The sequence below is a fragment of the Petromyzon marinus genome, chromosome 57 (genome assembly GCF_048934315.1).
Source record: "Petromyzon marinus isolate PM22_M1 ecotype Great Lakes invasive population chromosome 57, UKy_Petmar_22M1.pri1.0, whole genome shotgun sequence".
NCBI lineage: Eukaryota > Metazoa > Chordata > Hyperoartia > Petromyzontiformes > Petromyzontidae > Petromyzon > Petromyzon marinus.
The window spans coordinates 7,475,505-7,488,092 of record NC_133723.1 but is presented as its reverse complement, the minus strand read 5'-3'; the positions used below and the strand labels follow the sequence as shown (position 1 = coordinate 7,488,092).

At 49.6% G+C, this 12,588-nt stretch overlaps 1 protein-coding gene across 5 annotated transcripts in view; it reads right to left on the bottom strand.

Moving 5' to 3' along the window:
* Positions 1-12,588, bottom strand: part of LOC116955004 (ras-related protein Rab-27A-like) — a 94,880-nt gene that overhangs the window by 79,386 nt on the left and 2,906 nt on the right. The window lies entirely within an intron of this gene.

Genomic DNA, 12,588 nt, shown 5'->3' with positions numbered 1-12,588 from the left:
GCTGCTGCCCAAGGCTGGATTATGGACCGGGCCAGTGGGTACAGTGCCCAGGGGCCTCGGACTGCCAGGGGGCCTCCAAGCCTGGGGCCGCGCGAGGTGCGTGGCCCAAGACTTCCGAAGGAAGTTGAACGCCAGAGCCCTCAGTGCGCACAGGGCAAGCTGACCACGAGGCCCCTGGGTGCTTAAAGCGTGAGCTGACCACTAGGGTCCACCAGACCCCTCAGCGCTTACAATGTGAGGCCCCTCAGTGCTTAAAGCGTGAGCTGACCACTAGGGCCCCCAGGCCCCTCAGCGCTTACAATGTGAGGCCCCTCAGTGCTTAAAGCGTGAGCTGACCACTAGGGCCCCCAGGCCCCTCAGCGCTTACAATGTGAGGCCCCTCAGTGCTTAAAGCGTGAGCTGACCATTAGGGCCCCCAGGCCCCTCAGCGCTTACAATGTGAGGCCCCTCGGTGCTTACAGCGTGAGCTGACCACTAGGGCCCCCAGGCCCCTCAGCGCTTACAATGTGAGGCCCCTCAGTGCTTAAAGCGTGAGCTGACCATTAGGGCCCCCAGGCCCCTCAGTGCTTACAATGTAAGGCCCCTCAGTGTTTAAAGCGTGAGCTGACCACTAGGGCCCACCAGACCCCTCAGCGCTTACAATGTGAGGCCCCTCGGTGTTTAAAGCGTGAGCTTACCACTAGGGCCCCCAGGCCCCTCAGCGCTTACAATGTGAGGCCCCTCGGTGCTTACAGCGTGAGCTGACCACTAGGGCCCCCTGGCCTCTGAGCGCTTACAATGTGAGGCCCCTCGGTGCTTAAAGCGTGAGCTGACCACTAGGGTCCCCGGGGCCCTGGGTGCTTACAATGTGAGGCCCCTCGGTGCTTACAGCGTGAGCTGACTACTTGGGCCCCCGGGGCCTGCAGCGCTTACAATGTGAGGCCCCTCGGTGCTTACAGCGTGAGCTGACCACTAGGGCCCCCGGTGCCCTGGGTGCTTACGGTGTGAGTTGGCCACTAGGGCTCCCAGGCCCCTGGGTGCTTACGGTGCGAGTTGGCCACTAGGGCTCCCAGGCCCCTCGGTGCAGACATCGAGCGTAACGCCTGGGCCCCTTGGCCCATGCAGTGCATGCATAGCACGAGAGCCTGGCACAGAGTACAGTGCGTCTGTGCAACTGAGCCACTGGCTGGCACGCTACAATACGCTGTGACACGATATAATATTCACCAACGAATCGGTTCATTCTGCATAACAGGACAGTTTGAAGGGCGTCATATTGTGCCAAGCCGTTCGTTATTTGACTTGCCGTAACTCGCTATCATTTTATTTGAGCTAGCTGCCCATTTTCCCTAGCTACCTTGCCCGCATGATTCAGCTTGTTAACAGAAATTAGTTAGCTAGCTGCCATTATTGCCAGCTGGCTGCCCTCACAACCAAATAAGCTGCACTAAAAAAGCCAGCTAGTGAGACCGAGGGCTCGTCGTTTGTTCAAAGCTTAGCCGTTGACAAATAAATTACTAGAAATACACCGCTTGTCAAACATCAAAAAAACATGCCAAAAGCTATATGTTTTCATACACTAACGCATATATAAGAGGTCCCAATCCGTACTTAAAGATTAAGGTAAACCCCATTCACTTTTTCCATAGACCGTCTGTCTTTAGAGTCACGGAAATGGATAATGCTCACGTTGACATGCAAATTGTCGACAGTGCTTACGAGATATTTTTCCCCTCTACATCGATGGGGTGTGGCCTATGGGGTGTGGCCCCTCCCCCCATTGATGGGGTGTGGCCCCTCCCCCCATTGATGGGGTGTGGCCTATGGGGTGTGGCCCTTCCCCCCATCGATGGGGTGTGGCCTATGGGGTGTGGCCCCTCCCCCCATTGATGGGGTGTGGCCTATGGGGTGTGGCCCTTCCCCCCATCGATGGGGTGTGGCCCCTCCCCCCATTGATGGGGTGTGGCCTATGGGATGTGGCCCCTCCCCATCGATGGGGTGTGGCCTATGGCGTGTGGCCCCTCCCCCCCATCGATGGGGTGTGGCCTATGCGCACAGTCTCCACCAAGTCACTTGACTGACTTATCAGAAACCTTCGTTGGTTGTTCAGCCAATGAAAAAAACAATGTAGCTTTTGAATTTCAAGCAACATAATTCTCTCTGTGTCAGGCAGGTATATGTAACACATGTGGAGCAATTGACGTTCACATTCCGGTTTGTTAGCGGCGGCGAGAATGTGGTGGAGCGATTCCTGGGCTTGGAGCCAAATTGACAGCCAGACCGCTAAAAGTTGAGCAGACTGCGTGACTCTGTGATGGTGGGGGGCCTTTTGGTTGGACCTCTCAAACTGTAGAGGCCAGTCATATAACAATACAAGCAACATGCCAGGAACATACAATGGGCTACAGGTCCCACCTGAAACAAGAAAACCCTCTCTGATGGAGTATGCGCCTTTGTGCAGCGCGTTAACTTTACTTAGTTGGCGTTGACGCCTTTAGACGGGAGTAGCCCGGGGGCTGACGAGTCTTTTTTTTTTTTTAAAACACGTTGCAGTCACTTGTGCACATTTCGCTCTTGATCCAGACGTCAGACTGACAATTAAAATCGCTGTCCGGTGTACTCGGTGGAGTGCTCGGGCAGAGACGAGAACACTGCACCACCACCACCCCCCCATGAGAGAGGCCTTTGGGCGGTGTGTGCCACGATGAGAATGAGAAGAGAGGAGGGCTCGAATTGAGGCCGCTGGACTGCGTGCCGAGCTGGACGCCTTGGGGAGACGGTGCTCATGGCACGCTTTCGGGAGGTCATACTTGACCCGGTTGCACGCCGCGAGAATGCGCCCACAGAAAAGTGACGTTGGCGTCCCTGTATCGGCGCAGCGTTTGTCTTTACTCTTTGGTTCTATTTCGGTAAAGTCAAAGTAGGTGAAAAAAAAAAATGAAACACGACAAAAATTCTCACGACGTTTCGGCCACAACACAAGCGGCCTTCATCGGGTGAAGGGACCGGACTGTCTGGTAGGACAGCGCTGGAGTGTCCTCGAGACAGGCTGGTCCCTTCACCCGATGAAGGCCGCTTGTGTTGTGGCCGAAACGTCGTGATTTTTGTTGTTTTATTGTTTTTTACCTACGTGACTTTACCGAACAGAACCAAAGAGTATGGATACTTGCAGTCACGAAAGCTTCAAATCCAGCTTTTGTCTTCGTTGAGGGATTTTGTGGGGGGGACAGCGAGACCAGTTTGAGGCTTTTGAAAGGGCAGCCTTAAATTGGCCGGTGTCTCTTAAGTCATGTAAGCACGATCTTCAGCGAGAGAGGAAACGCAAAAAAACATTTGCAGATGAGAGCTCACAGCCAGGTGTGACACTTTGATGGGAGGGAGAAGTTTAAAATAGAAACATTTTACGTGTTCGTTGATAAGGTCGTGGCATGCCTTGAACATCGCCTGGACGCTTACAGGCGTTTGACCAGTCTCTCTTTGGAGTTCTGGTTATGTCAGATCAGGTGTCTAACAGTGATGTCATACCGGAAAAGGTAAACGCACTCTCCGCTGCGTATCCATCGGATCCGGACGTGAACTTTGCCAATTAACGCATCCAATTAAAGTCTTTCATGTCTTGACCCTGTGGGTGAGAAGTGCCCAAACTAAATCGCTTCAAAAGCGTTGCAGGGCAAACTTAATCTGCAGTCACTGTTCCCCAATGTGCTTCGTGGCTCGTCGGGATGTTTCTAACTTTGCCGTATCCATCGGATCCGGACGTGAACTTTGCCAATTAACTCATCCAATTAAAGTCTTTCATGTCTTGACCCTGTGGGTGAGAAGTGCCCCCCAACTAAATCGCTTCAAAAGCGTTGCAGGGCAAAACTTAATCTGCAGTCACTGTTCCCCAATGTGCTTCGTGGCTCGTCGGAATGTTTCTAACTTTGCCGATCACAAACGGCCAGGGTGAGCGGACATTTTTTTCCTCTTAGGCAGAATTTTTTTTTTTTAAACCGCGAGCTGCCGAGTAGCGAGTTGCCAAAAGACGTCTCGGCTAATATTGCCACTCGTGTCCAAAGAGTCGGACCTTGTCAGACAGCGAGAGTTTGACGATCTAGTGGATGATTTTGGGGTGTGGGGGGCTCTAAATGACACGTGCCGGGGGGCCTGATGGGAACAGGATGCAGCTGTGCCCCTTGCTGCTGCTGCTGGCGTTAAGTCAAGGCGGATTCCCCACGTTGTGGTAAATAAACTGTGGCTTGCAATCCCGTTGTGTAATCCACTGCTGGATGATGATGATGATGACCCCCCCCCCTGTATACACACCATGGTGGGGGGGGGGGCAGCTGAGGGATGGGATAGAGGGGGGCTGGGGGAAGCCATGTTGGTTGTTTGACCATACTTCACCACGCTCGCCACGGCGAAGGCTGCGGTGGTGGTGGGTGCGGTGCGGGGGTATAGAAGTGGAGTACGACAACAGTGGTGGGGGGGGTATAGAAGTGGAGTACAACAACAGTGGGTGGGGGGTATAGAAGTGGAGTACAACAACAGTGGGTGGGGGGTATAGAAGTGGAGTACAACAACAGTGGGGGTATAGAAGTGGAGTACAACAACAGTAGGTGGGGGGGGGGGGTATAGAAGTGGAGTACAACAACAGTGGGGGTATAGAAGTGGAGTACAACAACAGTGGGGGGTATAGAAGTGGAGTACAACAACAGTGGGGGGTATAGAAGTGAAGTACAACAACAGTAGGGGGTATAGAAGTGGAGTACAACAACAGTGGGGGTATAGAAGTGGAGTACAACAACAGTAGGGGGTATAGAAGTGGAGTACAACAACAGTGGGGGTATAGAAGTGGAGTACAACAACAGTAGGTGGGGGGGGGGGGTATAGAAGTGGAGTACAACAACAGTGGGAGGGGGGGTATAGAAGTGGAGTACAACAACAGTGGGGGGTATAGAAGTGGAGTACAACAACAGTGGGGGGGTATAGAAGTGGAGTACAACAACAGTGGGGGTATAGAAGTGGAGTACAACAACAGTGGGTGGGGGGGGTATAGAAGTGGAGTACAACAACAGTGGGAGGGGGGGGGCACGTGGGGAGCCGGCGAGGGAGCTCGATGTTGATGATGCTGATGATGATGCTGATGATGATGACGATGCTAATGATGCTGATGTTGATGATGCTGATGATGATGATGCTGCTGCTGGTGATGATGATGCTGATGATGCCGCTGCTGATGAAGATTATGCTGATGATGCTGCTGCTGATGCTGATGATGGTGCTGATTATTCTGATGATGCTGTTACTGTTTCAGAAGATGATAATGATGCTGCTGATGATGCTGGTGATGATTCTGCTGATTATACTGGTGATGATTCTGCTGATTATACTGATGATGATGCTGATGTTGATGCTGCTGCTGATGATGATGCTAATGATGCTTCTGTTGATGATGATGCTAATGATGCTGCTGCTGCTGATGATGATTATGCTGCTGCTACTGCTGCTGATGATGATGGTACTAATTATGCTGCTGCTGATGATGATGCTGATGATGCTGCTGATGATGCTGCTGATGATGCTAATGATACTGCTGCTGATGATGATGCTGCTGCTGCTGATGCTAATGATGCTGCTGATGATGATTATGCTAATGATACTGCTGCTGATGCTGCTGATGATGATGATGATTATTATGCTGATGATGATTATTATGCTGATGATGCTGCTGATGATGATTATGCGCTGATGATGCTGCTGCTGATGCTGCTGCTGATGATGGTGCTGATTATTCTGATGATGCTGTTACTGTTTCTGAAGATGATAATGATGCTACTGATGATGCTGATGATGATTCTGCTGATTATACTGGTGATGATTCTGCTGATTATACTGATGGTGATGATGATTCTGCTGATTATACTGATGATCACAATGATGATTATACTGCTGCTGGTGATGATGATGCCAATTATAGTGATGATAACGATGCTACTGCTCATGCTGAATATGATGATGCTGCTGATGATGCTGGTGATGATGATTATGCTGAGTACACTGCTACTGGTGATGATGCCGATTATACTGAAAATGACGATGCTACTGCTTATGCTGAATATTATGATGATGATGCTGCTGCTGCTTGTGATGTTGGTGATGGTGATGATGCTGATTATGCTGATGCTGATGACGACGATGTTGATTAGGACGATAACCGGGCAAGAGGATGAACCACTGCTGTCAACGCGGGCCGATTCTAAACGTGGAGGGAAAACAACTGGAGGGGCCTGGGAACTAATCCACGCGGGCACGAGGAGAGACACGCAAACTCCAAATATACAGCAGCAGCAGGCGTCAGGGTCGGGGTTGAACCCACGACCTCCTGTACATCAGGCGAGGTAGTTAACATCTCATAGCCACCGTGATGATGATGATGATGAGAGAGAGACACGCAAACTCCAAATATACAGCAGCAACAGCAGGCGACAGGGTCGGGGTTGAACCCACGACCTCCTGTACACCAGGCGAGGTTGTTAACATATCCTAGCCACCGTGATGATGATGAGAGAGAGAGACACGCAAACTCCAAACATGCAACAGGCGTCGGGGTCGGGATTGAACCCACGACCTCCTGTACACCAGGCGAGGTAGTCAACATCTCCTAGCCACCGTGATGATGATGAGAGAAACACGCAAACTACAAATATACAGCAGCAGCAACAGGCGTCAGGGTCGGGGTTGAACCCACGACCTCCTGTACACCAGGCGAGGTAGTTAACATCTCATAGCCACCGTGATGATGATGATGATGAGAGAGAGAGACACGCAAACTGCAAATATACAGCAGCAGCAGGCGTCAGGGTTGTGGTTGAACCCACGAGCTCCTGTACACCAGGCGAGGTAGTTAACATCTCATAGCCACCGTGATGATGATGATGATGAGAGAGAGAGAGACACGCAAACTCCAAATATACAGCAGCAGCAGCAGGCGTCAGGGTCGGGGTTGAACCCACGACCTCCTGTACACCAGGCGAGGTAGTTAACATCTCCTAGCCACCGTGATGATGATGATGAGAGAGACACGCAAACTCCAAATATACAGCAGCAGCAGGCGTCAGGGTCGGAATCGAACCCGCGACCTCCTGCATACAAGGCGAGGTAGTTAACATCTCATAGCCACCACGGTTCCCAAAGACAAAGGTCCCCCGTACAGCCTCTTTTGTTAACAGACCGTTGTTGCAAGTGCTGTTCGTGAGTAGCCCCTATTACGACCGGCATGACGCTACGTGGGGGGGGGTGGGTTGCCAACGCCATGCGCGGCCGCCTTTGTCTCCCCAAGTAGCTGACGTGTACGCAACCCTGCCAGCCACTGCGCTAATCGTTGCGCCACCGCTCCCGACGAACGCACGCGACCTTTTGTTTGAGGGGGAGGGGGGGAGGGGTCTAATTGCATCAACAACAATAACAGCAGCAACTGTTCAACAAGCTGGAAAGACAGCACGTTATAGAGCAACTTACACATTTGTATGGCAAGGAAAATAAACCCGCATCTTCCCCCTGGGGCCAAACATAAAACGACGGGAGCTGACGATTCGCCTCTCCCCCCCCTCCTCCTCCCCCACTGTGTACGTCTCTACCTCGACGGTGTAAAATAAAAAAACTAAATACGCAAGTAGCGCTCTCTTTACATCTTACCCATCCCATCAGTAACGTGCAAACGCACGAAAAATGTCTACAGAATTTAGTTCAACACCGCGAGCAAATGTTACGTCGTGCCTGCGCGCGCGCGCGCACGTGTGATTTGTTATTCACCCTGTCATCACCATTGCCCTGTGAGCGTTGCCACACACACACACAGAAGCAGTGGATAGAGAATGTTAGCAGCATTACCACGTGATAGTAGACACACACAGAAGCAGTGGATAGAGAATGTTAGCAGCATTACCCCGTGATAGTAGACACACACAACAGCAGTGGATAGAGAATGTTAGCAGCATTACCCCGTGATAGTAGACACACACACAGCAGTGGATAGAGAATGTTAGCAGCATTACCCCGTGATAGTAGACACACATACAGCAGTGGATAGAGAATGTACGCAGCATTACCCCGTGATAGTAGACACACACAACAGCAGTGGATAGAGAATGTTAGCAGCATTACCCCGTGATAGTAGACACACACACAGCAGTGGATAGAGAATGTTAGCAGCATTACCACGTGATAGTAGACACACACACAGCAGTGGATAGAGAATGTTAGCAACATTACCACGGGATAGTAGACACACACAGCAGTGGATAGAGAATGTCAGCAGCATTACCCCGTGATAGTAGACACACACACAGCAGTGGATAGAGAATGTTAGCAGCATTACCCCGTGATAGTAGACACACACACAGCAGTGGATAGAGAATGTAAGCAGGATTACCCCGTGATAGTAGACACACACAGCAGTGGATAGAGAATGTAAGCAACATTACCCAGTGATAGTAGACACACACAACAGCAGTGGATAGAGACTGTACGCAGCATTACCCCGTGATAGTCGACACACACACAGCAGTGGATAGAGAATGTAAGCAACATTACCACGTGATAGTCGACACACACACAGCAGTGGATAGAGAATGTTAGCAGCATTACCCCGTGATAGTAGACACACACACACAGCAGTGGATAGAGAATGTAAGCAACATTACCCCGTGATAGTAGACACACACACAACAGCAGTGGATAGAGAATGTTAGCAGCATTACCCCGTGATAGTAGACACACACACACAGCAGTGGATAGAGAATGTAAGCAACATTACCCCGTGATAGTAGACACACACAACAGCAGTGGATAGAGAATGTAAGCAACATTACCCCGTGATAGTAGACACACACACAGCAGTGGATAGAGAATGTTAGCAGCATTACCCCGTGATAGTAGACACACACACAGAGCAGTGGATAGAGAATGTTAGCAGCATTACCCCGTGATAGTAGACAAACAGCAGTGGATAGAGAATGTTAGCAGCATTACCCCGTGATAGTAGACACACACACACAGCAGTGGATAGAGAATGTAAGAAGCATTACCCCGTGATAGTAGACACACACAACAGCAGTGGATAGAGAATGTTAGCAGCATTACCCCGTGATAGTACACACACACACAGCAGTGGATAGAGAATGTTAGCAGCATTACCCCGTGATAGTAGACACACACACAGCAGTGGATAGAGAATGTTAGCAGCATTACCCCGTGATAGTAGACACACACACAGCAGTGGATAGAGAATGTAAGCAGCATTACCCCGTGATAGTAGACACACAACAGCAGTGGATAGAGAATGTTAGCAGCATTACCCCGTGATAGTACACACACACACACACAGCAGTGGATAGAGAATGTTAGCAGCATTACCCCGTGATAGTAGACACACACACAGCAGTGGATAGAGAATGTTAGCAGCATTACCCCGTGATAGTAGACACACACACAGCAGTGGATAGAGAATGTTAGCAGCATTACCCCGTGATAGTAGACACACACAGCAGTGGATAGAGAATGTTAGCAGCATTACCCCGTGATAGTAGACACACACAGCAGTGGATAGAGAATGTTAGCAGCATTACCCCGTGATAGTAGACACACACAGCAGTGGATAGAGAATGTTAGCAGCATTACCCCGTGATAGTAGACACACACACAGCAGTGGATAGAGAATGTTAGCAGCATTACCACGTGATAGTAGACACACACACAGCAGTGGATAGAGAATGTTAGCAGCATTACCCCGTGATAGTAGACAGCAGCAGTGGATAGAGAATGTTAGCAGCATTACCCCGTGATAGTAGACACACACAGCAGTGGATAGAGAATGTTAGCAGCATTACCCGTGATAGTAGACACACACAACAGCAGTGGATAGAGAATGTAAGCAGCATTACCCCGTGATAGTAGACACACACACAGCAGTGGATAGAGAATGTTAGCAGCATTACCCCGTGATAGTAGACACACACAGCCGTGGATAGAGAATGTTAGCAGCATTACCCCGTGATAGTAGACAGCAGCAGTGGATAGAGAATGTTAGCAGCATTACCCCGTGATAGTAGACACACACACAGCAGTGGATAGAGAATGTTAGCAGCATTACCCTGTGATATTAGACACACACAGAGCAGTGGATAGAAAATGTAAGCAGCATTACCCCGTGATAGTAGACACACACACAGCAGTGGATAGAGAATGTAAGCAGCATTACCCCGTGATAGTAGACAGCAGCAGTGGATAGAGAATGTAGGCAGCATTACCCCGTGATAGTATACACACACAACAGCAGTGGATAGAGAATGTAAGCAGCATTACCCCGTGATAGTAGACACACGCACAGCAGTGGATAGAGAATGTAAGCAGCATTACCCGTGATAGTAGACACACACACAGAGCAGTGGATAGAGAATGTAAGCAGCATTACCCCGTGATAGTAGACACACACAACAGCAGTGGATAGAGAATGTAAGCAGCATTACCCCGTGATAGTAGACACACGCACAGCAGTGGATAGAGAATGTAAGCAGCATTACCCGTGATAGTAGACACACACACAGAGCAGTGGATAGAGAATGTAAGCAGCATTACCCCGTGATAGTAGACACACACAACAGCAGTGGATAGAGAATGTTAGCAGCATTACCCCGTGATAGTAGACACACACAACAGCAGTGGATAGAGAATGTAAGCAGCATTACCCCGTGATAGTAGACACACACACAGAGCAGTGGATAGAGAATGTTAGCAGCATTACCCCGTGATAGTAGACACACACACAGCAGTGGATAGAGAATGTTAGCAGCATTACCCCGTGATAGTAGACACACACAGAGCAGTGGATAGAGAATGTTAGCAGCATTACCCCGTGATAGTAGACACACACAGAGCAGTGGATAGAGAATGTTAGCAGCATTACCCCGTGATAGTAGACACACACACAGCAGTGGATAGATAATGTTAGCAGCATTACCCCGTGATAGTAGACACACACACAGAGCAGTGGATAGAGAATGTTAGCAGCATTACCCCGTGATAGTAGACACACACACAGCAGTGGATAGAGAATGTTAGCAGCATTACCCCGTGATAGTAGACACACACACAGCAGTGGATAGAGAATGTTAGCAGCATTACCCCGTGATAGTAGACACACACACAGAGCAGTGGATAGAGAATGTTAGCAGCATTACCCCGTGATAGTAGACACACACACAGCAGTGGATAGAGAATGTTAGCAGCATTACCCCGTGATAGTAGACACACACACACAGCAGTGGATAGAGAATGTTAGCAGCATTACCACGTGATAGTAGACACACACACAGCAGTGGATAGAGAATGTTAGCAGCATTACCCCGTGATAGTAGACACACACAGCAGTGGATAGAGAATGTTAGCAGCATTACCACGTGATAGTAGACACACACACAGCAGTGGATAGAGAATGTTAGCAGCATTACCCCGTGATAGTAGACACACACAGCAGTGGATAGAGAATGTTAGCAGCATTACCCCGTGATAGTAGACACACACACACACAGCAGTGGATAGAGAATGTTAGCAGCATTACCACGTGATAGTAGACACACACACAGCAGTGGATAGAGAATGTTAGCAGCATTACCCCGTGATAGTAGACACACACACAGCAGTGGATAGAGAATGTAAGCAGCATTACCCCGTGATAGTAGACACACACATACAGCAGTGGATAGAGAATGTTAGCAGCATTACCCCGTGATAGTAGACACACACACACACAGCAGTGGATAGAGAATGTTAGCAGCATTACCCCGTGATAGTAGACACACACATACAGCAGTGGATAGAGAATGTTAGCAGCATTACCCCGTGATAGTAGACACACACACACAGCAGTGGATAGAGAATGTTAGCAGCATTACCCCGTGATAGTAGACACACACAGCAGCAGTGGATAGAGAATGTTAGCAGCATTACCCCGTGATAGTAGACACACACAGAGCAGTGGATAGAGAATGTAAGCAGCATTACCCCGTGATAGTAGACACACACACACAGCAGTGGATAGAGAATGTTAGCAGCATTACCCCGTGATAGTAGACACACACACAGCAGTGGATAGAGAATGTTAGCAGCATTACCCCGTGATAGTAGACACACACACAGCAGTGGATAGAGAATGTTAGCAGCATTACCCCGTGATAGTAGACACACACACAGCAGTGGATAGAGAATGTTAGCAGCATTACCCCGTGATAGTAGACACACACACAGCAGTGGATAGAGAATGTTAGCAGCATTACCCCGTGATAGTAGACACACACACAGCAGTGGATAGAGAATGTAAGCAGCATTACCCCGTGATAGTAGACACACACACAGCAGTGGATAGAGAATGTTAGCAGCATTACCCCGTGATAGTAGACACACACACAGCAGTGGATAGAGAATGTTAGCAGCATTACCCCGTGATAGTAGACACACACACACAGCAGTGGATAGAGAATGTTAGCAGCATTACCCCGTGATAGTAGACACACACACAGCAGTGGATAGAGAATGTTAGCAGCATTACCCCGTGATAGTAGACACACACAC